Genomic DNA, 9,972 nt, shown 5'->3' with positions numbered 1-9,972 from the left:
GAGAAAGACTCAGGAGTCTGGATCAACATTCATCCATAGTATGTATGCTCACACACACAAAAATGGACTGGGCATAAGGTAGGCAAACTCCAACTAAAATAAAACTCAGTCTTCCGCTTTCTCATCTTCCTAAATAAATATGCATGTGTGCATCACATTATAATACATCTCAGCCAACTTATCTTTTGTGTCTTGTTAATAGTTGCCTTGAAATACCTTCATTAATGATGGTGAGGACTTATCCTTCAATTTATACTATGTTTTCAAAATACCCCTCCATATACCCCTCAAAATACCCCTAAAAAGAGGAATAATAAGTCATGTCAGACTGTGTAGAATTGCAGGAAATGTGGTGTAGGGGCATTGCAGAGCCATAATGTGCTGCTCAGAAACTAAGGCGGTAAAATACTGTTTCACCCAAAGCCAGGAAAGCTGTTTCCTATCATGTCATGACACACACATACATACACTCCCGTCTACTATTCGTCCCCCCCAATGCCTGCAACACAGTTTCACCCTGGCTGCAGAGACTCAACTTGACTTCGGAGATGAAACGGGAAACAGGTGTTACCCACTTCAGTGGTCAAACATTCAACCGGCCTCCCAGTTTGCCCTGCCTGTACCTCCCCATGCACCCATCACTACTGCTACTGCCTTGAGGAATATCATTAACAAGGTAAACGCCCTCATGTTTGTCATCACAGATGATTTCCATCAAAGTTACTGAGCGTTATGCAGTGATTGGGATGCTGTGTGTTACATCAACGCTACATTATCCTGTTCTGCTACAATCCTTCAGTGTTCACCGCAGAGTCACCTCAACCCTGAAAGATGACCCCTGAGACAAAGATTAGAACACAGGCAATCATTTATCATTCCGGACAGTGGGATTATGTGAATTTGGAGACAATTGGAAAGTTTGCAGCACGGTCTGTTGGAGAGGCCCGGACCAGTGTTCCTCTCTCACAGCATCTGTCAGCGTCCGCTCATATCAGTTGCTGCCCTACGCCGCTGTTTTTCTCATAACATATTCATTCTGCAGACTATCGTGGTTCAATAAAGTACTTACTGTTAACCAGTAATTGGGAAAAGTTGATGCCTTGTCCTGGAATGGGTCAAACTGAGACAGAGGACACGATCTGAACTTGCTCTACATAAGTAGGCTAGACATGGCATGATTATTTCCATAAATAGCTAATTGTAAAACCGTATGTAGAATAACAAAAAAGTAAATTACCTACTCAATATAGCTTTTCCTTTTAGACAGAACTTTAGGCTTTATACCATTGGCACTGCATAACATGATCATGGAACCCTTACTGTATATATGAATGTTTTTGTAGGACAGAACATAGTCATCATCGCCTGGTTGTGTGGCTGTGATGTGGTTATGACTATTCACACTGGGGCAAGAGACCGATGTGGATTTACTACCTCTGTCACTTGCGTGCCCCTATCACTTCAGAAATCAGCAATGTGGCTATGACAGGTCTGCCTCTCTCTCTCTCTCTCTCTCTCTCTCTCTCTCTCACACACACACGAATGCATCAACTGACCTAACAGACGCACTGCACAGGTGTGTATGCTTGCATGCATATGTGTGTGTCCGTTGTGTTAGACAGTGACATGTTGCCAGACCATGTGCTGACACAGTGCTGAGAGATACAGGTTGCACCTGGTGTGTGAGAAGAGTTTAACAGCTGCTGATGCTCCGATGTCAGCAACAGAACACACAAACATACACACACACATACACATGCACATAAACCCTTGCGCTCACTCTCACGTGCTCTCCAGAGCCTGTATCCCTAATGGTATGCACAAACACATGATCCTGAACACACAACTGCAACAAAGCACAAGATGCAATGTTAAGATATGATATGGAATAGTTTCTCATTTGGGAACACATTGTCCAGGGACTGTTCTGCAGCTGAATGTCTATGCATTTAAAATGCTACAAGTGAGAAATACATTTAGCATATATTTCCCTTCTGGCAGTGCACCTGTAACCTGTAGATTACAAAAACATATTGAGTTGCTTTGGCGAACAATTAAACAGTAAAGTAAACACTCCCAGCCTGGACCAGTAGACACTCCCAGCCTGGACCAGTAGACACTCCCAGTCTAGACCAGAAAACACTCCCAGCCTGGACCAGTAGACACTCCCAGCCTAGACCAGTAGACACTCCCAGTCTAGACCAGTAAACACTTCCAGCCTGGACCAGCAGACACTCCCAGCCTGGACCAGTAGACACTCCCAGTCTGGACCATTAGACACTCCCAGCCTGGACCAGCAAACACTCCCAGTCTGGACCAGCAAACACTCCCAGTCTGGACCAGTAGACACTCCCAGCCTGGACCAGTAGACACTCTCAGTCTGGACCAGTAGACACTCCCAGTCTGGACCAGTAGACACTCCCAGCCTGGACCAGTAGACACTCCCAGTCTGGACCAGTAGACACTCCCAGCCTAAACCAGTAGACACTCCCAGTCTGGACCAGTAGACACTCACAGTCTGGACCAGTAGACACTCCCAGTCTGGACCAGTAGACACTCCCAGTCTGGACCAGTAGACACTCCCAGTCTGGACCAGTAGACTCTCCCAGTCTAAACCAGTAAACACTCCCAGCCTGGACCAGTAGGCACTCCCAGCCTGGACCAGTAGACACTCCCAGCCTGGACCAGTAGACACTCCCAGTCTGGACCAGTAGACACTCCCAGCCTGGACCAGTAGACACTCCCAGCCTGGACCAGTAGACACTCCCAGCCTGTACCAGTAGACACTCCCAGCCTGGACCAGTAAACACTCCCAGTCTGGAACAGTAGACACTCCCAGTCTGGACCAGTAGACACTCCCAGCCTGGACCAGTAGACACTCCCAGCCTGGACCAGTAGACACTCCCAGTCTGGACCAGTAGACACTCCCAGTCTGGACCAGTAGACTCTCCCAGTCTAAACCAGTAAACACTCCCAGCCTGGACCAGTAGGCACTCCCAGCCTGGACCAGTAGACACTCCCAGCCTGGACCAGTAGACACTCCCAGTCTGGACCAGTAGACACTCCCAGCCTGGACCAGTAGACACTCCCAGCCTGGACCAGTAGACACTCCCAGCCTGGACCAGTAGACACTCCCAGCCTTGACCAGTAGACACTCCCAGCCGGGACCAGCAAACACTCCCAGTCTGGACCAGCAAACACTCCCAGTTTGGACCAGTAGACACTCCCAGCCTGGACCAGTAGACACTCCCAGTCTGGACCAGTAGACACTTCCAGCCTGGACCAGTAGACACTCCCAGTCTGGACCAGTAGACACTCCCAATCTGGACCAGCAGACACTCCCAGCCTGCACCAGTAGACACTCCCAGCCTGGACTAGTAAACACTCCCAGTCTGGACCAGTAGACACTCCCAGTCTGGACCAGTAGACACTCCCAGCCTGGACCAGTAGACACTCTCAGTCTGGACCAGTAGACACTCCCAGTCTGGACCAGTAGACACTCCCAGCCTGGACCAGTAGACACTCCCAGCCTGGACCAGTAGACACTCCCAGCCTTGACCAGTAGACACTCCCAGCCTTGACCAGTAGACACTCCCAGCCTGGACCAGCAAACACTCCCAGTCTGGACCAGCAAACACTCCCAGTCTGGACCAGTAGACACTCCCAGCCTGGACCAGTAGACACTCCCAGTCTGGACCAGTAGACACTCCCAGCCTTGACCAGTAGACACTCCCAGCCTGGACCAGTAGACACTCCCAGTCTGGACCAGTAGACACTCCCAGTCTGGACCAGCAGACACTCCCAGCCTGCACCAGTAGACACTCCCAGCCTGGACTAGTAAACACTCCCAGTCTGGACCAGTAGACACTCCCAGTCTGGACCAGTAGACACTCCCAGCCTGGACCAGTAGACACTCTCAGTCTGGACCAGTAGACACTCCCAGTCTGGACCAGTAGACACTCTCAGCCTGGACCAGTAGACACTCCCAGTCTGGACCAGTAGACACTCCCAGTCTGGACCAGTAGACACTCCCAGCCTAAACCAGTAGACACTCCCAGTCTGGACCAGTAGACACTCACAGTCTGGACCAGTAGACACTCCCAGCCTGTACCAGTAGACACTCCCAGCCTGGACCAGTAAACACTCCCAGTCTGGAACAGTAGACACTCCCAGTCTGGACCAGTAGACACTCCCAGTCTGGACCAGTAGACACTCCCAGCCTGGACCAGTAGACACCCCCAGTCTGGACCAGTAGACACTCCCAGTCTGGACCAGTAGACACTCCCAGCCTGGACCAGTAGACACTCCCAGCCTGGACCAGTAGACACTCCCAGTCTGGACCAGTAGACACTCCCAGCCTGGACCAGTAGACACTCCCAGTCTGGACCAGTAGACACTCCCAGCCTGGACCAGTAGACACCCCCAGTCTGGCCCAGTAGACACCCCCAGTCTGGCCCAGTAGACACTCCCAGCTTCTGGTATCACAGCATGGGAAGTCACTCCATACCAGTTAAAACAAGATGGGTGAGCTGAAGTAAATCACAACCTTATACGTCCTGTGTAATGAAGGAGGGAAAAACCCCCACCAAAAGTAGATTGTTGAAATGTGAGATAAGGAATCAAAGTTGTGAGCTGGCACAGCTTCTGTCACCCCTGTGACTGCACCTGATGAAAGGTGACTCTTACAGGGCATTATCGCCGCCTCCCAATAGAGGCTTTCTAATCCGTTTCACAGAGTTCACACAGAGTGAAGGTAAAGTTTTCAAGACAAAAGGAAAACAGAAATGAAAATGTGATATTTATGTATGACACCCTTAGGTCTTCATCAGGCATCCATATACCCGGTGGGGTGGAAGGTCCTGTACAGTGCCTTGCAAAAGTTTTCACCCCCCTTGGCATTTTTTCCAATTTTGTTGCATTACAACATGTAATTTAAACAGATTTTTCTTTGGATTTCATGTAATGGACAAACACAAAATAATCCAAATTGGTGAAGTGAAATGAAAAAAAATTACTTGTTTAAAAAAATAAAATTTAAAACAGAAAAGTGGTGCGTGCATATGTATTCACCCCCTTTGCTATGAAGCCCCTAAATAAGATCTGGTGCAACCAATTACCTTCAGAAGTCACATAATTAGTCAAATAAAGTCCACCTGTGTGCAATCTAAGTGTCACATGATCTGTCACATCTCTCAGTATATATACACCTGTTCTGAAAGGCCCCAGACTCTGCAACACCACTAAGCAAAGGACACAACCAAGCAAGCGGCACCATGAAGAACAAGGAGATCTCCAAACAGGTCAGGGATGAAGTTGTGGAGAAGTACAGATCAGTGTTGGGTTATAAAAAAATATCATAAACTTTGAACATCCCACGGAGCACCATTAAATCCATCATAAAAAATGGAAAGAATATGGCACCACAACAAACCTGCCAAGAGAGGTCCGCCCACCAAAACTCACAGATCAGGCAAGGAGGGCATTAATCAGAGAAGCAGTAAAGACACCATAGATAACCCTGAAGGAGCTGCAAAGCTCCACAGAGGAGATTGGAGTATCTGTCCATAGGACCACTTTAAGATGTACACTCCACAGAGCTGGGCTTTACGGAAGAGTGGCCAGAAAAAAGCTATTGCTTATAGAAAAAAATAAGCAAACACGGTGTTCGCCAAAAGGCATGTGGGAGACTCCCCAAACTTATGGAAGAAGGTACACTGGTCAGATGAGACTAAAATTGAGTTTTTTTGGCCATCAAGGAAAACGCTATGTCTGGCGCTTTCATCACACCGAGAACACCGCCCCCACAGTGAAGCATGGTGGTGGCAGCATCATGCTGTGGGGATGTTTACTTCGGCAGAGACTGGGAAATTGGTCAGAATTTAAGGAATGATGGATGGAGCTAAATACAGGGACATTTTTGAGGGAAACCTGTTTCAGTCTTCCAGAGATTTGAGATTGGGATGGAGGTTCACCTTCCAGCAGGACAATGACCCTACACATACTGCTAGAGCAACACTTGAGTGGTTTAAGGGGAAACATCTGAATGTCTTGGAATGGCCTAGTCAAAGCCCATACCTCAATCCAATTGAGAATCTGTGGTATGACTTAAAGACTGCTGTACACCAGCGGAAGCCATCCAACTTGAAGTAGCTGGATCAGTTTTGCCTTGAAGAATGGGCAAAAATCCCAGTGGATAGATGTGCCAAGCTTATAGAGACATGCCCCAATAGACTTACAGCTGTAATTGCTGCAAAAGGTGGCTAATAGTAAATAGTTATGTACGCTCAAGTTTTCAGATTTTTTTATTTGATGCTTTTTTCAAAATAAATAATATTTTGCATCTTCAAAGTGGTAGGCATGTTGTGTAAATCAAATGATACAAACCCCCAAAAATCAATTTTCATTACAGGTTGTAAGGCAACAAAATAGAAAAAATGCCAAGGGGAGTGTCACGACTTCTGCCGAAGTCGAAGCCTCTCCTTGTTCGGGCGGTGCTCGGCGGTCGACGTCACCGGTCTTCTATCCATCATTGATCCATTTTTCATTTTCCATTGGTTTTGTCTTGTCTTCCTACTCACCTGGTTTCAATCCCATTCATTACCTGTTGTGTATTTAACCCTCAGTTTCCCCTCATGTCTTTGTCAGAGATTGTTTGTTAATTCAGTGTTGTGGTTTTTATTACATTTTTATTAAATAACTCCATTACACTCAGTTTGATTCTCCTGCGCCTGACTTCCCTGCCACCTATACACACGACTCTGACAGAATCTCTGACCAAAAAAATGAATTCAGCAGGAGAAGGTACCCCGGCCATGGAGGTGGAGGAGCGCGTCATGGAACATATGGAGATGATTGACAATCTGAGTGCCGCCATAGATCGCATTGTCCAGAATATGGACCGCTGGGAGAGACAGGGAGTTTTTCCAGCGCCTCCACCAGCACAACCGAGATCTCCCCTGAGCACCCTTTCCCTGCCTGAACCCAGCAGGATTAATCTATCCCTGCCTAAGGGGTACGACGGAGATACTGCCGGCTGCCAGGGTTTTCTCCTCAAACTAAGTTTGTATCTGGCCACGGTCCACCCAGGTCCATCGGACCGTGAGAAGAGTTACGCCCTCGTCTCGTGCCTGACCGGGAAAGCCATGGAGTGGGCTAGCGCGGTGTGGAGAGGAGGATGCGGTGTTGGACCATTTTGAGGAGTTCACCCGCCATTCCAGGACAGTATTCGACCACCCACCCGAAGGCAGAGCGGCGGGTGAGCGCCTCTACCATCTGAGTAAGGAGATGAGGAGCGCACAGGAGTTTGCTCTGGAGTTTAGGACCCTGGCTGCCGGCGCTGGATGGAGCAACAGGGTCCTGATCGACCATTACCGCTGGCCTGTAGAGACACCACCCTCACCTTCGACCAGCTGGTGGACATGTCCATCGTTGCTGGACAACATGCTGGCTACTTGTGGACGTCTAGATCGGGGTCGGGTTGTTCCATCCTCCTGCACCCTCTCTCCTGTACCCTTGGAGTTGGGAGGGATGGTGCGCAGGGAGACCGGAGGGGGTTCCTGCTTGTGCACCATATGTGGGCACAGAGGTCACACTGCTGGTCGGCCACAGGGTTGGTTCCTCTGGGAATCAAGGCAGCAGGCAGGGCACTCTGGCGTCACCCCAGGTGAGTAGGCACAATTCTCACCCAGAGCCCTCTGTTGCACATATGTTTGTCTCTGTCACTTTTCCTGAATTTTCCCCGCATTCCCAGCATAAGGCGTTAGTAGATTCAGGCACGGCTGGGAATTTCATTAATAAAAGTTTAGCTCATAGTTTAGGGATCCCCTTTGTTCCTATGGATATGCCTTTCCCTGTTTATGCCGTAGATAGTCGACCATTAGGGTCAGGGTTTATCAGGGAGGCCACCGCTCCTTTGCGTATGGTAACGCAGGTGGGTCACAAGGAAAATATTTGTCTTTTCCTTATTGATTCTCCTGCATATTCTGTGGTGCTGAGCCTACCCTGATTAGCTTTTCATAACCCCGCTGTTTCTTGGCAACAGAGGGCTCTCACGGGGTGGTCGCGAGAGTGCTCAGGTAGGTGTTTAGGGGTTTCCGTTGGTGCTACTACAGTGGAAAGTCCAGACCAGGTCTCCACCGTGCGCATTCCCCCAGAATATGCCGATTTGGCTCTCGTCTTCTGTAAAAAGAAGGCGACTCAATTACCACCCCATCGATGGGGGAATTGTGTGATGGATCTCCTGATAGACGTTGCATTTCCCAGGAGTCATGTGTATCCCCTGTCGCAAGCGGAAACTGTGGCTATGGAGACATATGTCTCCGAATACCTGCCTCAGGGGTACATTCAGCTCTCTATTTCACCCGTCTCCTTGAGTTTCTTTTTTGTGATTATCGAGGTCTCAATAAAATCACGGTGAGGTATAGTTACCTGCTACCTCTTATCACTACGGCGATTGAGTCAATGCACATGGCGCGCTTCTTCACTAAACTGGATCTCAGGAGTACGTACAATCTGGTGCGTATTCAGAAGGGAGACGAGTGGAAGACGGCATTTAGCACCACCTCAGGGTATTATGAGTACCGCGTCATGCCATATGGGTTGATGAATGCTCCATCAGTCTTCCAATCATTTGTAGATGAGATTTTCAGAGACCTGCACGGGCAGGGTGTAGTGGTGTATATCGATGACATCCTGATATACTCCGCTACATGCGCAGAGCATGTGTCCCTGGTGTGTAAAGTGCTTGGGCACCTGTTGGAGCATGATCTATATGTCAAGGCTGAGAAATGCTTGTTCTTCCAACAGTCCGTCTCCTTCCTAGGGCATCGGATTTCCATGTCAGGAGTGGAGATGGAGAGCAACCGCATTGCAGCCGTGTGAATTGGCAGACTCCCACCACGGTAAAGGAGGTGCAGCGGTTCTTAGGGTTTGCCAACTACTACCGGAGGTTTATCCGGGGTTTTGGTCAGGTTGCTGCTCCCATTACCTCACTGCTAAAGGGGGGCCCAGTGCGCTTGCAGTGGTCAGCTGAGGTGAACAGGGCTTATAAGCACCTGAAGGCTCTGTTTACCTCGGTTCCTGTGTTGGCTCATCTGGATCCCTCTTTGCCATTCATAGTGGAAGTGGACACATCTGAAGCTGGGATAGGAGCAGTGCTCTCTCAGCGCTCGGGTACGCCACTGAAGCTCCGCCCCTGTGCCTTCTTTTCGAAGAAGCTCAGCCCGGCGGAGTAAAACTATGATGTGGGGGACCGGGAGCTGTTGGCTGTCGTAAAAACCTTGAAGGCGTGGAGAAATTGGCTTGAGGGGGCTAAACACCCTTTTCTCATCTGGACTGACCATCGCAATCTGGAGTACATCCGGGAGGCGAGGAGACTGAATCCTCGTCAGGCAAGGTGGGCCATGTTTTTCACTCGTTTTGTGTTTACCCTCTCTTACAGACCAGGCTCCCAGAACGTTAAGGCAGACGCATTGTCCCGGCTGTATGACATGGAGGAGCGGTCCATGGATCTCACTCCCATACTCCCAGCTTCTTGTTTGGTGGTGCTGGTAGTGTGGGAGCTGGACGCGGACATTGAGCGGGCGTCACGTGCAGAGCCCTCTCCCCCTCAGTGTCCAGCTGGGAGTCTGTACGTTCCGTCTGCTGTCCGCGACCGACTGATCTATTGGGCCCACATGTTACCCTCCTCTGGTCATCCTGGGATAGGTCGGACGGTGCGCTGTCTTGATGGGAGGTACTGGTGGCCCACTTTAGCTAAGGACGTGAGGATTTATGTTTCCTCCTGCTCAGTGTGCGCCCAGCGCAAGGCTCCTAGACACCTGCCCAGAGGTAAGGTACAACCCTTACCTGTTCCACAACGGCCGTGGTCGCACCTGTCGATGGATTTTTTAACTGATCTTCCACCTTCACAGGGTAACACCACGATCCTGGTCGTTGTGGATCGTTTTTCTAAGTCCTGTTGTCTCCTCCCTT

The sequence above is a fragment of the Oncorhynchus mykiss genome, chromosome 17, assembly GCF_057628025.1.
Source record: "Oncorhynchus mykiss isolate SJ-2025 chromosome 17, ASM5762802v1, whole genome shotgun sequence".
In the NCBI taxonomy this organism is placed as follows: domain Eukaryota; kingdom Metazoa; phylum Chordata; class Actinopteri; order Salmoniformes; family Salmonidae; genus Oncorhynchus; species Oncorhynchus mykiss.
This window is presented reverse-complemented; position numbering follows the sequence as displayed.